This window comes from Schistocerca serialis, chromosome 6, assembly GCF_023864345.2.
Source record: "Schistocerca serialis cubense isolate TAMUIC-IGC-003099 chromosome 6, iqSchSeri2.2, whole genome shotgun sequence".
In the NCBI taxonomy this organism is placed as follows: Eukaryota; Metazoa; Arthropoda; class Insecta; order Orthoptera; family Acrididae; genus Schistocerca; species Schistocerca serialis.
The window spans coordinates 279,850,001-279,869,502 of record NC_064643.1 but is presented as its reverse complement, the minus strand read 5'-3'; positions in this window follow the sequence as shown (position 1 = coordinate 279,869,502).

The following is a 19,502-nucleotide window of genomic DNA, read 5'->3' as shown; positions in this document are numbered from 1 at the left end:
TTATATAGGCACGCGAGGCTCTCTCTTCTGTTTTCCTAGCTGAGAGCGTGTTCGAAGCCTCGAAATTCCTTGTGTTGTCAGCGAAAAGGAAGGGCTGTTTGTAGGTTTCTTTCCTTTCTTCCCCTTTTCTTTTGATTATAGACATTATTTAGTAAATACCACGGAGATCATGTGTTGTTAGAAATTCTATTCCACAACTTGCACTTATTTACATGCGGCGCAATGTTATAGGTTTCTGTTGTAGTGTACTTCGCAACTAACCAGCCGAAACCCTGGGACCTCTGAATAAAATAAATAATACTATATCACAGTAAACACATAATTGTCTGACGCGATGCAAAAATTTACTGCCTGTCCGATGCAAAAATTTACTGCCTGTAAGGCTCGAGCTGTGAGCCACATGCCCTTAAGTCGAGGGCATAGATCCGGAACCACACAAACCTGAATACTTGAGGTTGGACGATTGGGTGTGACAGAACGGCAGGCTCCACCGCTTTATGTAAGGTGAGGCACCTCATCTGATGACGTCACATATTCAACACCTGTCATCAATTTTTGAGGTATATCCCGAAATTTACGGCCCAATGTGTCTAATATTATATTACTACTCAGCATCATTTACGTCACTTCGGGGCTTTTAGACGTTAATAAGAATCACGCTGCAAATTGATGGTTAATTTACATTGCGATGTGACAACAGTGATTAATTCAGGATTTTATCTTTCGTCAGTGCCTAATACGTTGCTGGAAATGCTTTTATGAACATGATGATGGTCAGTAGACCGAAGCTGGTTGTTCAAATAAAGATTTTATCGCCAGTTTAAAGTGGTAATGATGATATTTTCTAACAGTGAATTTACTTGGCTAGACTATTTTGAAAATAAAACCGCTTCAACTGCAAGTGCTTCTTTTATAAGCACGACCGGATTTGCAAACTTTTAGCAGCACTGCAATAAAATCAACTCATGTTCTGATCTAGAAAGAGAATGGGATGACGCATCGTACGTAGAAATTCGTGGAGGACGTCAGTTACAAAGTAACATAAAACAACATATAACGCTCTAGTGATACCAGAGGTACCTGGTGTGTTAACGGGTCCCCATGTTCCGAAAAAGTGATCTAAAACCGGCTGTGTAGGATCGTCCAAGGGAATATACAAAAGTAAGCAACACCTCCCCTCATTTACCACCGCAAGCGCGCCCACTGCACGTGTGATAACGGGCGGCATATTACGTCCTCATACGACGCCTGCCATGGCATAGAATCCCATACAAAAAACACCTCAGTCACATGGTGTGCTGCATGCCGATGAGACGTGTTGCTGTTGAGGTGGAACCTGTTGAGGTGGAACAGTCGTTAGCTGGCTACCTCTGTGGGACCCGCTGCCCATTCTTTGTAGAAGGCTTACCTAGACGCACGAAGCTCTTCCTTGGTAGACTTCCATTTCTCTACCTCGGAGCGAGTAGATACCCTCGAAATTCCTTCTCCAGCCAGCAGAATGGGTGGGCCCCTTGTAGGTAAAAACACCCAATGAAAGACAAGGGCTATTGCAGTCATTCCTCCTGACTCAGGAATTAATTACAAAGGGTTTGTTTCTAGTAACACAACTTATGTGTTTAAAATATTGAAAAGTAAATAGGGTGGCTTCGAGAAATTTCCTCGTTTCTACATTCAAAACGGCATTGCTGGTAGTTTAAAATCAGTTAAGTGATTGTGTAATGGCCCACCGTTGGTATAAACATCTAGTTAACAATAAGTTAGGAATCTCCAGAAAGCTCGGTGTCTTGAGGTGTATACCATCGAAACGAGATGAATTACAGGAAAAGTGTTGTAACGTGTAGGGGTCTGGTGGACATTCCCAAGGACGAATTGAAATACGAGTTGTCTGAAGAATGTATAGTCGACGTGCGAAAGATCATGAAGAGGGTGGATGGGGAACTAGTAAAATTCGAGTCCTTTATTCTGACATTCAACAGCATGAAACTTGTGGAGCACGTAAAGGCAGGTTTCCTTATTCTAAACGTGCTGCCTGATGAGAGTTGCACTTCACTTAGACACGACGAAGTGCTCTTTTCTCGTATTTGCTTAAGCCACAGCCATATGATGTATGGCTCTTTCGCATGGCGAGAGAACCTTCCAATGTGTGGTGCTTGTGGCTACATATCACTGTGCGCCACATTTCATTAGAGTTTGTGTTATTTTCAGGACAGCGCCATATTTGTTCACACATTTGCCCTGTATTTCAAGTGGCATTCCAACGAGTGTTGTCAGAGTTTGAACGTTTTGCAAATTTTCCATCATGTTTCCTAAGACTTTCGGGAGATGTTTTAACAGCGTGACTGGCTCACCCATATTTTTTGTAAGTGGTTAGCCGGTCAGTAATCCGTGTGGTGTTTCCTAAACTCCTCTGTTGTTTACTTACGTTCAAATCCTCGGTATAGGACCTTTCACACATTTTTCGTTGTCTTAAGGCGTGTGAGATTGTTTGGCTCAACGCAAATGAGTGCATGATCTTTTTCAATGATTCATCCGCACTGTGTGCCACAGTTTTAGCGATTTTATCCACATTCGTTTCATTGAATGTGTGTAAGGACGTTGACAAGCTCGCCGTTGTCCTACCATAAACTCGGAAATAATACACACACCCCCCCCTTCACACACACTCGCTGTTCCACACAACCTATTCGGCGCCGACTATAGCACCTTAGATGTAGATTCTGTCACTGGTCCTCTGTATGGCGACTTGGTAAATCCTGGCGTTCTTATCGTGCTGTTACACCATCCTCACTGTGATGAAGGTAGCCCTCCCGTCAGAGCTCTTCCATCATCGAGAGATCTTCAGTTTCGTTGCACTCAAATCGTCGATCTGCGCCTTTAAATTGAGTAGGACTCAATATGTAGAACATGCACGACGTCTGTGCATTTTTGTCCTTTTTAGTGGAGGGTCTTAATCGACGACTTGGGTGATGTCCGTAAAGCGATGAAGGATACGATATGGTGCAAAGTAGAGCTCAACAGTAAGGGTTCTGATGTTCGTCGAGAAATCCGGAAAGACCATTACATTGTTACTACTCCTTCCGAAATAATGATCCATAGTGACAACTATGCTACACATGCTTGAGAAGATAAAAATTCTGCAAAGTAGACGCTTTTTCGTGGGTTCTTAATCAGCCAGGAAGATTCATATCAGTTCAGAGTGAAAAATGTTTTCTGGGAACATCCCCTAGAACAGTGGTTCCCAGCCTGGAGGTGATTGCCTCCTGAGGTGTGAAATGAAATTTTCTGAGGGGTAAAAACTAAGCGATTCGATTATGCTTCCGTCAATTATTTTCAAAAATCGTTACTATTATCACAATCTTGTAAGACTCAACGATTACGTACGTTATCAATAACTACTTTTTCTCCTTTATTAACTTTATTGCAGTGGAGGTTAAAGGTTTCTTACATAATCCACCAATTACATACATATTTTTTGCTTTGTCCCATACATCGGGGATGGTAAAAGTTAGCCGTATACGTAACAAATGCTAAATATCTCAAGAAAACGTCTTCTCCGAGTCGTAGATAGTACCTATAGTAGTCCAGAAATTGCTTCACTACTCGCTTCGATACAGATAAATGCATTAATTGACAGCACACAGTAACTATATAACGGCTCCTATACAGTTTTGTTTTTATTATTACAGTGGTGGGACACAAAGCATTAATAGCCTGAAGTCGTCCAGTTTCTGACAGTTTGGAAGTGAAGAGTGTACCAATCAAATGGTTTACGAACAGTCAGTACGGTGCACACACCGAACTAAATATGGCTGAGTGTGTAAGTCAAGCAAGTGCCGCAATGAAGAGGAGTGGTAAAGGATAAGTATCTTCTGTAACAATTGTCTACCCTCAGTGTGGATAGTTAGCTTTCGTGTCTGATGCACCAGGAATTCCTTCATTATTCATTCTAACACACGCACACACAAGCAGACACACAGACACACACACACACACACACACACACACACACACACACACACACACACTAACTAAATATCATTCATTTTTAATTATTTTAAAAATAAAAGTGTTACAATAAAGGTCTTTCATTCTATAGTTAGGTGCTAAAGTTGATGATAATGTAGGGGGGAACGGGGAGGGGGGGGGGGGGGGAGGTGGACATACGGCGCGGGGTGGGCGGGGTACTGGATAATTTCTGATTGCACTCACGGGTAATAGGGGTAAGAAAGGATTGGGAACCACTGCCCTAGCGTGTAGCTAACTCTGATCTTCGGTAAATGCTTTCTTCCAGGAGTGCGTGTTTCGCAGGAGAACACCTGTGAAATTTGGAAGGTAGGAGACGAGCCACTGGCGGAAGTGTGGCTATGGAGAGGGGTCGTGAGTTGTTTGTAGGTAGCTCCGTCGGTGGAGCACTTGCCTTCGAAAAGTAAAGATCTCAAGTTCGAATTTCGGTCTGACACACATTTTTAATCCGCCAGGAAGATACATTTTAGTGTAAATTCCACTACAGCGCGAAAAGGTAATTCTCCATTTAGGAACGCTGGTGAACCAAGACCGTAAATTCAAAACCACATTGTCCTGAGTCTTCTACAAAAGATTCCACAGCAAGAAAGTTTCTGAACTCTGACATCAAGCGAAAAGAGATGGACACTATTAACAGAGTGTAAGCCCTTAACATGAGCTTAAATAAAACGATGTATTTGTTACTGTGTGCGCCTGAAGAGGACTTAGGTCTAACTGACGTAGCTTTTTATCTGTAAAGTCATTGAATATCAGTTATACTGTACAACATCTGTAAGATTATTGCACACTCTGAGTAATTCCGTTTCTGTATGTGTTTTCTACGTCATTCATATCTCAATAAGAGACATTTTAACTACTTCGATACTTTATCGTATATGTGTTACGTAAATTGTATATAAAATGGGATTTATTTTTTATGATCCAATTCGTTTGTTACATTCTAGTACATTATCCGACAAAAGAAATTTTTAAAATATTAAAGACGTGCAAGTGAAAGTAATATCTGCTCGAAAATCCACCTCAATCTCAGCATGTAATCGACAATGCACGAGGACAAATTTTCTTTGAGTGAAATTAATAAAAGTTTAAACTGAGACGGAGCAGGGAGGTTGGAATGATACCCTAATTTACGGAAATTGATACTTAACGTGCTCATTAAAAAGAGAAACAAAGTGAAGAAGGATGTTTACTTTAAAGGTTGACTCAAGCTTTTGTGTATTCGTCATCTTGTTCTCAGACCCTATCACCACTTCTTCATAACACGTCAACTGCACAGAGAATACCAACTTTGTTGTGAAACTATTATTGTGCCTATATTCGAGGGTGTAAAGAAACTGGAAACGGGAAAATTTCCCACTAGCAGGGTTTTTACTTAACCCAGAGTAAAGTTCTTCAACTTCTTAACGGTTAGCGTTCAGTTAATATTTGCGTCGGCGGAACAGGAACACACTCAGAATGAGGAAATAATGGAGGAGAGGGACAGAGGGGGTAAAACTGCACGACTATTCTGGGTTTTATTTGCTAAGAGTAATCCGGAGAGAAAAGGAAAAGAGGTATATTTCAGTCTTTTGCTGCAAAGGTCGTCGAACTGTTCGTGTAGATGGTTGTTGTCTTGCAAACGCCCCCATCTGTTAACTCAGGGATCGAGACGTGGTTGCACGATCCGTTACAGGCATGCGGATAAGATGCCTGTCATCTCGACTGCTAATGATACGAGGCCGTTGGGATCCAGGACGGCGTTCCGAATTACCTTCCTGAACCCACCCATTCCATATTCTGCTAACAATCATTGGATATCGACCAACGCGAGCAGCAATGTCGCGATATGATAAACTGCAATCGCGATAGGCTGCAATCCGACCTTTATCAAAGTTGGAAACGTGATGGTACGCATGTTTCCTCCTCACACGAGGCATCACAACAACGTTTCACAAGGCAACACCGGTCAACTGCTTTTTGCGTATGAGAAATCGGTTGGAAACTTTTCTCATGTCAGCACGTTGTAGGTGTCGCAACCGGCACCAACCTTGTGTGAATGCTCTGAAAAGCTAATCATTTGCATATCACAGCATCTTCTTCGTGTCGGTTAAATTTCGCGTCTGTAGCACGTCATCTTCGTGGTGTATCAATTTTAATGGCCACTAGTGTACAAGCCCCGTACCACATTTTAATGCTTGTCAACGTCTAATATCTTTTTCACGCATACACGATTCAGTTAACGATTTTTGAGAATAGTTCAATTGTCTACCTTCACACCTCCCGCTAACATCAAAGCCAGAAGCGCTCCCCTTGAATTATGGCAATTCTGTGGCTTACACTCAGGTATCAAAAGTCATGGGACACCACCTATTATAGTGTCAGACCTCCTTTTGTTAATCGTAGTGCAGCAGCTCTACGTGGCGTGGACTCACCAAGTCTTTGGAACTCCCCTGCAGAGTTATTGTGCCATGCTGTCTCTACAGCCGTCCATAACTGCGAATTGGATGCTGGTGCAGGAGTCTATACAAGAACTAACCTCTCGACTACGCCCCATAAAAGTTCGGGCTGTCTGGAAGGCCAGATCATTCGTTCTACAATATTTTTCAAACTAATCGCGAACTCTGGCACGGTGCATTGTCAAAAAAATGTGTGAAATCTTATGGGACTTAACTGCTAAGGTCATCAGTCCCTAAGCGTACACACTACTTAACCTAAATTATCGTAAGGACAAGCACACACACCCATGCCCGAGGGAGGACTCGAACCTCTGCCGAGACCAGCCACACAGACTATGATTGGAGCACCCGAGACCTCTCGGCTAATCCCGAGCGGCATGCATTGTCATTCATAAAAATTCCTTCATTGTATGGGAATATGAAGGCCATGAATGGCTCCATATGGTCTCCAAGTAACTGACCACGTCGATGATCGGGTCAGATGGACCAGAGGGCCAAGACCATTCCAGCCCACACCATAAATGGAGACCACCAGCTTGCACAATGCCTTGCGTGCAACTTGGGTCCATCACTTCGTGGGGTCTGCGCCACACTCGAACCCTGCCAACAGCTGTTACCAACTGAAATCGGAACTCATCTGACCAGGCCATGGTTTTCCAGTTTAAAGTCCAACCGATATGGTCGCGATCGTAGGAGAGGCGCTGCAAGCTGTGTCAAGCTGTTTCCGTCGGTCACCTGCTGCCATAGTCCATTAATGCTCAATTTGGGCGCACTGTCCTAACGGATACGTTAGTCGTACGTCTTACGTCGATTTCTGCAATTATTACATGCAATGCTTATTGTGTGTTAGCACTGATATCTTTGCACAAACACTGCTGCTCTCTCTCGTTAACTAAAGACCGTCGCCCACTTAGTTATCCTTGGCGATAGGTAACGCCTGAAATGTGGTATTCTCGGCACACTCTTGACACTGTGGATGTCGCAGTTTTGAATTCCATAACTATTTCCCAAATGGAATGTCTCATTCTTCTAGCTCCAACAACCATTCCGCGTTCAAAGTCTGTTAATCCCTGTCATGCGGCCATAATCAAGTCGCAAACTTTTCACGAGAATCACCTGAGTACAAATGACAGACCCTACCGTGCACTGACCTTTTATACGTTTTGTATGCGATCTGTACATGTGCTTATCGCTATCCTATGTCATCTGTCGCCTCAGTCCGTATACTTCGTTCACAGCTTATAGCTGTTCAATTCCCTGTAAGTGTACCTTTAAATTCAAAGAGATAGCTGATTTTTACGGTAGATATTTGTAAATGTAAAAGAGAATTGACAATATATCAGATAACCATCGGTTGGGCTTTAGGAAAGGTAAAGCCTCATGAGATGCAATTGTGACATTGTGGTTGACAATGGAAGCAAGACTAAAGAAAAATCAAGACACGTTCATAGGATTTGTTGACCTAGAGAAAGCTTTCGACAATGTAAAATGGTGCAAGACGTTCGAAATTCTGAGAAAAATAGGGGTAAACTATGGGCAGAGATGGGTAAGATACAAAATGTACAAGAACCAAGAGGGAATAATAAGAATGAACGACCAAGGACGCAATGCTCGGATTAAAAAGGCTGTAAGACAGGGATGTAGTCATTCGACCCTACTGTTCAATCTGTAAATTGAAGAGGCAATGAAGAAATAAAAGAAACGTTCAGGAATGAAATTAAAATTCAAGGTGAAAGCGTATTAATGATACGATTCGCTGGTGACATTGCTTCATTCTGTGTAAGTGAAGAAGAGTTACATGACATGCTGAATGGAATGAACAGTCCAATGTGTACAGAGTATGGATTGAGAGTAAATAGAAGAAAGACGGAAGTAGTGAGAAGTAACAGAAATGAGAAAAGCGACAAACTTAACATCAGGAATGATGGTCACAAAGTAGATGAAGTTACGGAATTCTGCTATCTTGGCAGCAACATAAGCACGGACGGACGGAGCAAGGAGGATACCAAAAGCAGACTAGCACTGACGAAACGTGTATTGCTGGCCAAGAGAAGTCCACTAGTATCACACATAGGACATAATTTGAGATAGAAATTTCTGAGAATGTACTTTTGGAGAACAGCATTGTATGGTAGTGAAATATGGACTGTGGGAAAACAGGAACACAAAGAATCGGAGCATTTCAAAAGTGGTGCTACAGACGAATGTTGAAAAGTATGTTGACTGATAAGGTAAGAAATGAGGAGATTCTGTGCAGAATCGGAGAGCAAAGGAATATGTGGAAAACACAACGGTAAGGGACTAGACGTTAGGACATCTGTTACGACATGAGAGAATAACTTAAATGGTACTAGAGGGAGCTGCGGAGGGCAGAGATTTAGGGGACGAAAGAGACAGGAATACATTCAGCATATAATTGAGGACGTAGTCTGCAAGTGCTACTCTGAGATGAAGAGGTTGGCACAGGAGGAAAATTCGTCGCAGACCGCGTACAGCCAGTCAAAAGACTGATGACTCCAAAAACATTTAATTTTGGAGTATACTTTCTCAATGGATGATAAAAAGTAAAACCAGGTGGCATGTTCGTATACAAAGTATCACCATCCGCACTCCATCTGAATCGACAGACAATTCCTCAGAGAAAGTTGAAGAAGATTCTGATATGGGAATAGATATTATTGATATGCATACACTCAGTAGTATGCCAACATCTGCATGAAATAGTATAGTATGTTCTGCTTGCTTGAAGTAGCTTGGCAGTCAGTTTAGGTATAGTGTGGCGCACAGAACAGCGGCCCCCTGTTCTAGATATCTCACTATCGCCAGGCAAATGTCGCCTGTTATTTAGAAGTTGTTTGCGACTACGTTTTGGATTGTCACTACGAAAGCCGTTGCGACTTGTTAAGACGTGAGAAGTAAATATCTCAGTGAGACGTATCCCTTCAAGGATGAATCGCGATTGCGGATACGTACGTGTCCACCAATTCTTTTAAGGACACATGGGACATGTTTGCATAGAAGTTCCCTGGCGTTTTCATACCACCAAAGATCAATATGGAGGATTTGATGACAAAGTGACCTATCACAAGGTTAGCTGAAAATCAACAAATAATGGAGCCCTTTCCGTTTGTACACCTGCTGTGATTACGAATATCCAAGCACGAGGTGTCCAAAGGTCCCAAGTCCAAAGAAGTGGCAACGAGTGATAGTTTCGAGTGGTCTTCCAAAGTGTTTTTACCATATAAGGCTGAAGACCAACGAAATGACATGTGCCCGAGAACTGAAGAAGGAAGATAAGCAAAATGTGTGAATTACTGTAAGTGGCCATGTCAAACACCTGAAAGTGGAATGTTGGATCCGCTGCTGTATTTCCTGAGTGATGAAGCCTTACTCCATCTGGCAGGACATATGGACTCTCGGAATGCCAAATACTGGTCAACAAACAATCCCTATATGATTAATGAGGAATCTCTTCAATGTGGGAAAAATTTGACTGCGGTGTGCCGTGTCAGTACGTCGGATGTGGGACCCATATCTTTTTAAACAACAGTATATGCTATTTTCTGTGGAAAATTATGCGCATGAGAGTATGTATGCTTCCGTTCAACAAGAAGGGGCGACTTGTCACGCTTCACGCAAGTTAGTCTCACGAATTCATGAAAGATTCACAGAAGAAAGGACTGTCAGTAAAGGAGTGTGGCCATCGCGTTTGCCGGCCCTGACCACTTGTTGATTTAATTGTGCGATAGCCTGAGTGGTAAATGGTACAAAAATAACCTAATAACTACAGAAAACTTGAAGAACAATACTTGTAATAAAATTCTGAGAAATGATGCGGCCAAGTTGCACAAAGCGTGTATTTACATGTCTAGGCGAGCGGAGGAGGTCATTTCCAACACCTCATCTAATGTAATCTAAAAGATAAGATCACTTCAGTAAATATAAATCTTTGCATTAGCACAACTGAAAGAAAAACAGCCCTCGGTCACTATATTTAAACGAGTTAATCGGGTTTCAACACTACTAGGAGTGTCTTCCTCAGAATTTAATTCAAAGAACGATTGCAACCTGCACCACGCAACCTGCCCTTAGTAGCTCGCCATCACAGTTTTCTTTATTTTAAATATCTTTATGACTAATGCCCTTTTGGCATATTTATTATTTTATAAATGACATATAAGTATGATAATTCCGTAGTTATACTCTACCATACGTTTTTAGTCATAATTCTGTGACCATGTTATAGAATATACGCCACTCTTTGATTTAAATTCTTAGGAAGACAGTCCTAGCAGTTTTGGAACCCGGTTAATTCCTTTAAATACAGTGACCGAGGGCTGTTTTTCTTTCAATTGTAACAATTCACGGTCTCTGAACGTGCAGCCATGTACAAAATTTTTCTCTGCGTTAGCTTGTTTGCTATTTGTTTATTTTATAATTACTATATGTTTATACGTTTTGTCTCTGCCCGTGGCGGGCAAAAGTTCGTGCGTAACTGGCGAGCAATCTTTACTCGCGGCTGGTTTTCCGTGCGCCATCCTGACTGTGCAGCTCCTCGAGAGGGTAACAACAACGGCAGGCTCTCGATATAGACGACTGTGATCTACGGGTAGGTAAGAAACAGTAGAGCAGCGCCGAGGATCGATGCATAAACCATGAGCAGAAAATGACAGTAATGTTATTAGGCGAGTATACGGATCTAGCGTCCCGACATCGCATGACTGCCCCGCATGAGCTGACGAGCGGCGGTATCACGACATTCCTCGCCACGTGAGTAACGAACCTCCGCCAGCGGCAGCGGGGGAACCGCCGCGCCACGCCGTGGCGTGTTCTCCGGAATTCAACAGCCCCCAGGAAAACGCGGGCCCGGCTCGGCCGCAGCGACGGAAATTTACGAACTGAATATCAAATGACAGGGCGTATTCAGAGAGAAAGAATCATGAAATTTTGAAAGACCGCTCAGACAAAGAGAAAGAAGAAGGTAAAGAAGGAGCGGGACCGGGGGCGCCCTATTCAGCGCGCGCCGCCGAGGGCACGGGGAGGCAGGCAGCGTCCGGCGGCGGCATCGCGAGCGGGGGCGGCGGCGGCGGCGGCGGACGCGGCTGTCTGCCTCCGTTTCGTCAATATTGGAACAGCAGCGCCCTGGCCCCACCCGCCTACCGCGCTCTGGCGCCACCGTCGTCCATCTAAACTGCCGGCCCGGACCGGGCTGTTAACGGTCTGCGCGCACCGCCACTTAACCGTCCGACCTAATGGTTCAGAGTCGAGCTCGATGTGTACTTCTCAAAGGCGCGGCAGATACTCGTCACTGCCGCTTTTCACGTGTTACCGAAAGCTCTGTCGACATGGAAGCTACAAATTCTCTGCGAACAGACACGGAAAGAAACTCCTAGTGATTTTAAAGCCGCTTCATTTCACTCAGTTGCTCAGTAGACGCCTCTTGGTAACCAGCTGACAACGGGTTGGAGTTTCTCCGATACATTGCGGGTGACTCCGAGGATAGGCACTGATATAATATCATTGTCGTTCAAAAGTGGTCTTATTAACATACGATTAGATTAGATTAGTTTTTCGTTCCATAGCTCCGTACTGAGGACATCCTCGTGGATGTGGAACATGTCAAATTTTTTTAAAGGCTGAAATAGCAATACTAATAGTATGAATAGATCCATCATTTGTTTCAATTAAAAAATTTCTGAATGGAGTAGAAGGAGTTGGCCATTAGTAGGTCTTTCATGCTCCTTTTAAACTGATCTTTGTTTGTAACTAAATTACGAGCGGTTGAAATGCCTTGTGCACCATCATTAGACATACAATACGTGGCAACCAACGGCGATAGTGGCGGAAAATTTACTAACAGTATTGCGATCGTTACTTGTCATTACGATATCACCATACGGCTTGTAATGTTACGAAAGCCGTTTCCTTACGCGTTTTCCCTCCTAGCTTTCAACAAGGCGTTATATGGAATTCTAAATACTGATATCTAATTTCTTACTATGCTTTGCCTCCAGCAACAGCATAAGTATATTAGACAATAAATAAGACGCCATTTGTGGCGCCTCCGCACTCCAACCGCGTGCTAATATTGCCGACGCCGTACAGCTGCTACTACCACACCTCTCGCAGTGGAGTTGAGACACGACGGGCGATGACGGAGGTCCCCGTTGGGGAACGGGAGACAGAAATGCGAACTCGTACTATGGATGCTTCTTCTGATTTAAGATTGAATGATTCATTGCCCGGATATGCAGTAGTTGTTAAATGTTATCTCATCCGCATCGTGCACACCACCAATTGCGAGGAAACATTGTAATTATCAGTCTTCTCTTACGTCGTTGGCTCGTTGCTCTGTTGTTGAACCTGTATTAAGCGAGATCCACCGATACTCTTTGATCTCGTCTGAGTGAACCTATGCCGTAATGTAAAAAAAGGTTCAAAGGTTCTCTTTTCAATTACTGAAGTAGGTACTTTGATATTCAGATTAAATTGTCCCTGCTGAACTGTCGTTGGTTAACTATCATTGATTAAATCATTTAATGCCGGCCTAAGTGGCCGTGCGGTTAAAGGCGCTGCAGTCTGGAACCGCAAGACCGCTACGGTCGCAGGTTCGAATCCTGCCTCGGGCATGGATGTTTGTGATGTCCTTAGGTTATTTAGGTTTAACTAGTTCTAAGTTCTAGGGGACTAATGAACTCAGCAGTTGAGTCCCATAGTGCTCAGAGCCATTTGAACCATTTTTTTAAATCATTTAATAATGTTGAACACGCTTGGTATTTCACTTGGAACGAACAGTTTATTGTTCCTTGGCCAAGGAATACTTTATAACTTTCGCACCACACGCACACGCAGTTGGTTGGCAGAGTCAGTTCTATTAAAATTAAGTTTCTTGACAATTACGACAACTTGACTCTTTAGCGTAATTGTATTATCTTCGTGAAGTCGTGTAATTGTGTCCTACTCGAGACTAACTGAGTGTAGTCCTTTGATATACTATCCACTCTTCATTTAGTTCCAATTATTTGAAAGTCAAATGGCTCTGAGCACTATGGGACTTAACATCTATGGTCATCAGTCCCCTAGAACTTAGAACTACTTAAACCTAACTAACCTAAGGACAGCACACAGCACCCAGCCATCACGAGACAGAGAAAATCCCTGACCCCGCCGGGAAATGAACCCGGGAACCCGGGCGTGGGAAGCGAGAACGCTACCGCACGACCACGAGTTTGGAAGTCAAGTCCAATATTCACTAGTTTCGTCAATAAAGTCCAATTAACCCGTTATGCACGTTAAACGTTCCTGTCTCTGCTTAGAAAATCAGTTTCCGAAGTTCGTGAATCACGTCACGCAAGAAACACTTCTGAATGCAAAACAATCTCGTCGCGTTCCGTACTCTCTATAACTAAGACAAGAATTGTTCTCGCATATGTTTACAGGACGAGAGCCAGCAAGCGACTTCTTCTGTGAAAGAGTATTGTAGGTGCATTGAATTTCTTCGTTGCGCTTACAACTCTCTTCCACATAAAAGCTATCTCTGACTAACATCACCTTGGACTTAGCTTTCAAGATATTAATTGCAATTATCACTTGAATATTTCTCCATTAATTAAATCTGAAGTTTCTTCCTCCTGTTTTCATAACAAAAACTTTCAGTGATGTATAATGTTGTTGTTACCAAAACTTCTTGGTGTTAGCTTATCGGCAAAGATAACTCTTCCCTACTTCATATTATGATATTCTGTCTTAATTGACTTTAAGGGGGTCGTTGGGGTGTTATATATGCTTAGGTATGATAGAACAAATATAGTTCTGCTCCACTGGAGTTCTATAAATTCCAGAAAACTGAATGCATGCTATCTCTTGGAATCATCTGCCTTCGATATCTACGGAGTTGTGTGGATGATATTGTTCGAAATGTCTGATTGTTGGTCTCCATAAAGTTTACACTCTAACTTCAGTGATGTTAGGTTGACACTAGCACCAGTTGTTTTAGAGATTCCTGAGAAACATTATCTATACCTTTTTCACTGGTTAATTCTAAGTCTTCGAGACTGTCGAACTCTGATTCTTAGTATGGATTCCTATTGTCTTCCAAACAGACACACATTTCTCGTTCTATCCCCTTAGCAGAAAGTCTCTCCCTTCGTACGGAATATCACTGCACTCTTTGCACATATCCGATGTCCTCTTCATTTAGCAACCGAGTTTATGTAACAATCTTAATGAGGATTTCCTTGCTGTTAATTTCACCTCAAGTTATTGTGTCTGTTACACATGCTTCCGACAACTCTTCCTTTGCAGTAATTCCGCATTTACCTTTAAGCTATTTCGCTTACACCTCCCCGTATCCCTGTTGATTCCAACCCAAAGTGACTTTCTTTTCTTATGCAAGGCACCGTGTGTTGTCATGCTCCTAGAATTCAGGAAAGCATTCGATTCTATAGAAAATTATGGTCCGGTTTGTATACAGGTAGTCTCTGACAAAATCATATTTATTATTAGAACGTAAACTGTTATGCTTACTAATTTTAGATCTTACGAGCTACCAGGTTTCACGGTAAATCTTCAACGATTCATACCATCGCAGTATGCATACGTCCGACAGGAGGAAGCGCGTGAACCGTGGCAAGGCGCCTGAGGCCCGCGGCTACACCCCGTGGCGCTGGCGAGTTAATGATACATGGTTCGTGAAACGAGTAGATAAACAGCATCAGCAGGTTTTTCTGCGTGTTATTCGGAAATCTTAAAACTTCATGGTTCCCTGCTGTATTTATGGTACTCTAAACAACCACAAGAGTCCACAGTCCCTAAGATGTGTGATGTACAGTTATTGGAAGACATCCTCCAGTACATACGGCCACCCACATGACATCAGCGTGACGGATGACACTCCCACTATGCACAGACCTTTTTGACAGAACATTTATAAATTGTTGGCGAGATATTTCGGAAAACGCAAAATGGCATGCATGCGCACTAGACTTTACACCTTCAGACTTAAAAACAACAGATGAAACGCCGAAGGTTCTCGAAGGTGCGAATGCCGTTAAATGCAGTCCTGCGACGGGCTTAAGTCCATAAGGTTTTCAACATGCTGCATTCTCTGCCTGGAATCACTTTATAGCATTTATGCTCAAGGCCCGTGTTTTGAGCACTTCTTATTACATAATAATAAACACATAAGTCACACCGGAGATGTATTTGGTTAAATTTGTTGCAGTAAGGCAAATTTTTGTTTGTTATTGCTTCCACGCCCTTTTGAAAGGTTTTTCCAGTGCCTGAGATTAAAGCATGTTTTCAATTTACAAACTACATACACAAAACAAATCAATATCTTAATTTGGCTGTTAAACAAGTAAAAACTTGATTGCGACGCAAAAAATATTTCCCCAATTTATCCACTATACTTAACGAAAACCTCGCCTCGTATTGAGTTGCCTTACCCGTTAATTCAGTTTGAAGATATTACTGTAAAAGTTGTATGCTCGTTCTCGATTATCAACTTAATTGTTAATCTTCTTTTACTAATATTTAATGTTTGAAGACCGGTGAAAATTCTAAGCCGGAACTATTGTTCATATTTTGTGATCATTAACTTTCACTGCAACTGGTCTTTGTGCTGAAATTTTTACTGTAACTTCTATCATCTTAAAATTGTGCTATATTGTGGGTGAAACCCCGAATGTATTAAAAATCTGCCTAGTAAGCTAGTCCAAGGCTTCAACTATTAGTAGATGTACTCTGAACTTACGAGGAATTCAATACACGCTCTTCTAGCATAAAACACACAAGAATGAGCTGCTCCTCGTGGCCCTGAAGTTAAAAACGTTACCTGCACAACGGATTGACTGCTCTGCTGTACGACGGTATTTGAAACATACCCGTCTGCTATTCTGCCTGAAATTGATCATGCAGCTGTGCAATATGATAGGTGATTTTCCTATAGTAAACGAAGTGTTCCGTCTTAAGGTAATGTGAATCTAAAATTTACTTGGATATTACCTTTATAATGCGTCTTGGCAGATAAATACGTGGCTAAAGCGTTCATTTTACATTTCATGTTTCGAGTGAAATCGTTTTTAGAGAAACTTGTCAGTCACTGTCATGTGCGTTCGAGCGTGGAATATCGAAATAACGCTAACACATCAGATATATTCGTGGAAAGATTTCTACATGAAATATGTTTACATTCTCAGAAGGACGGGTTTGAGACTATAACTTACTGAAAACATGTGCGAGAAATGACTGTCTGTCTGTTAACACAGTGGCCACGAGCTGTGGTCTTAGTCTGTTTGAACATACCAAACTTCATCACTGAGTGCTGAGATTGAGGGTCTGACTCTACATAATAATTGCAATTATATTTTCCAGGCCCAAATAACGGTCAATGGTGTGATCTAAGCTGAATTTCTGGTGGGACCGAGATGTTACTAAAACACACAAAATATAATTTGATTACTACTTGTACAAGATGAAATACTTAACTTTGTAACAGCTCATGCCAACAGGAATGTTCTGAGTACTTGTTACGGTCACAGAACGTCAACGTATCATTTGATATAGAGCAAGATAATAGTCTCTTCTCACAGAGTACAATGGACGATAAACATTTACGCAAAGTTCTCTCAAACACAAGTGTCGCACTGCTGGTTCGTTACAGAGACGATGGCGTTGTCTTTGTGTGATGTTTGTTGACTGGGCTCAGCGATATTCCACTGTGCTGTAAGAGAGCTGATGCGGTGGTATAATGAACCTCTGCTAGACGTGTCTGCGCCACCGTCCCTCGTTTGTGGTTGTCGCTGGCATCGAATATGCTCACTTCTAATTCCGTTGTGACGTACCAACCTTGCTACAGTACCTCGATCTTCGAGTGACACCATAATAAGCTCTCGAATGAAATTGAGCTGCCGGCCGCGGTGCCGGGGATTCGCCATACCCATACCGTGCCAACGGATCGCCACATTGTACCGTGAGTCGTCACTCCGCACAACGTTTTTCCATTGTTCAGTTGTCAGCTCCTTAGACGAGTCGAAGCGTCGTTTGGCTTTTACCGGCGTGATGTGTGTCTTATGAGCAGCTTCTAGACCATGTAATCCAAGTTTTCTCACCTCCCGCCTAACTGTCATAGTAACTGCATGGATCCTGATACAGTTTGCAATTCCTGTGTGACGGTCCGGATGGTTGTCTGCCTATTACACATTACGACCCTCTTCAACTGCCGGCGGTCTCTGTCAGTCAACAGACGAGACTGGCCTGTACGCTTTACTGCTGTAGGTGTCCCTTGACGTTTCCACTTCACTATCGAATCGGAAAGAGTGAACCTAGGGATGTTCAGGAGTGTGGAAATCTCACGTACAGACGTGTGACACAAGTGACACCTGACGACGTTCGAAGTCCGTGAGTTCCGCGGAGTGTCCCATTCTGCTCTCTCGCGATGTCTGATGACTACTGAAGTCACTGATATGGAGTAGCTGGCTGTAGGTGTCAGCCAATGCACCTAATATGAAAGCATGTGTTTTTGGGGGTTTCCGAACACTTCTGATTAGATAGTAGAGCAAATTATTTTCTGATCATGACTCTGACATCAAAGGACTAACTCGTGACATTATTGTTCTGCCCTGACCTCATTACGAAGTATTACAGTTCACGTCACACGCTAAACCCTCTGTTCATTTACTACACTGCGCAAGACAGTTAATGTAGCACTTTACAGGTTGTTTCTGTACACTTTCATTTTAAAAATTCTAACTAAAGGAGGGCAAGTGCCATCGAGATGTATGCCGAACTGGGATGAGTTGGAGGGAATTCCTGTCGCTTTAGTCACGGATCTTTCAGTGTCGCATCCCCACGTGATCATCCAGTCGGAGAACGCCAAAAAGGAGGGATGACCGCGTTCGAATTTTGCCAATATAGTTCTGAACGGTCCTTAGTGGCTCCAACCTGTACACGAGAGCAAAAATTGCGGTCGCGCTTCGCTCCAAAGGGTCCAGATCACGAATTACGACGCAGCCTGACGAAATCCGAATGTCTCAAAAGCGTCGAAATTTGTCAATAACTTCTCCCTGCTTTTCAGCGCACTGCGACCAGTCGTTTTTGACCGCGAAATGTCTACCAGTCGACACTCCAGGGAAAGGCGTGGTTTCGTTGACGCCCTTTATTCCACACTCAGATGCCTTTTCGTGTCGATTCTGGGCGGCGGTGTGGGTGGAGTGTTTTCCTGGGCCACTCGTAAGAAAATTGCGTGATATCGACGCTGAACCTCTGCTTGGACCTCCATTGCAAAGGTGTTGGAAGAAGGGATAAAATGTGGATAAGATGTGACGACCTTCTCATCGTGTGGCACGTTCATCGTGGCGTTCACCAGTACGTGGGGTAGGATTGTGATGAAGCTTGGTGCCAAAGAGACATCTTTAACCCACCTTACACCTCACAACTTCTGAGGTGTGGCCGATTTTTCGCATTTGTCGACACTGTGTTATTTGAAACGTCGTAGAGCCCGAGAGTGACGTCCCAGGGTGCCGCCCTCTTGCACCAATGAAGGTTATAGGCACCTTTGAGCCAAATTTCAAACATATGTTTCTCAGTGAATGGGAATTACGATGTATCGAAATAGTGATCCTTTAATTCTGTCGCATAGTGTCCATTCAGCATATGGAGGTCAGTAGACCCTTTGGCAGTAGTCAGTCCTCAAAGAAGCTTTTCGGAAGTGAGTGTGTGCCACCGCCAAATTCTACCTGTTCTTTCACTTGGCCAGAAAACCTCCGACGTTAGTTATTACCAAACTCACGAAGCGTACCACAGAGATCGACCCCACCTGTGCGTTGAGACTGAGTTATGAGATGATAGCTAGTACACTTACACCCAATGTCTGCGCTTATCAGTTGTATATATTCGAATCTCTGCCTTCCTCTCCAGCTCCCCCTGTACCATGGAAATTATTTCCTGGTGTCACAACACATACCCTTTCCTCCTTCCGCCTTCTTCCAGTCACTCTTTTCCACGTATTTCCTCGTTTCTTACTTGTCCACCAAAAACTTAATT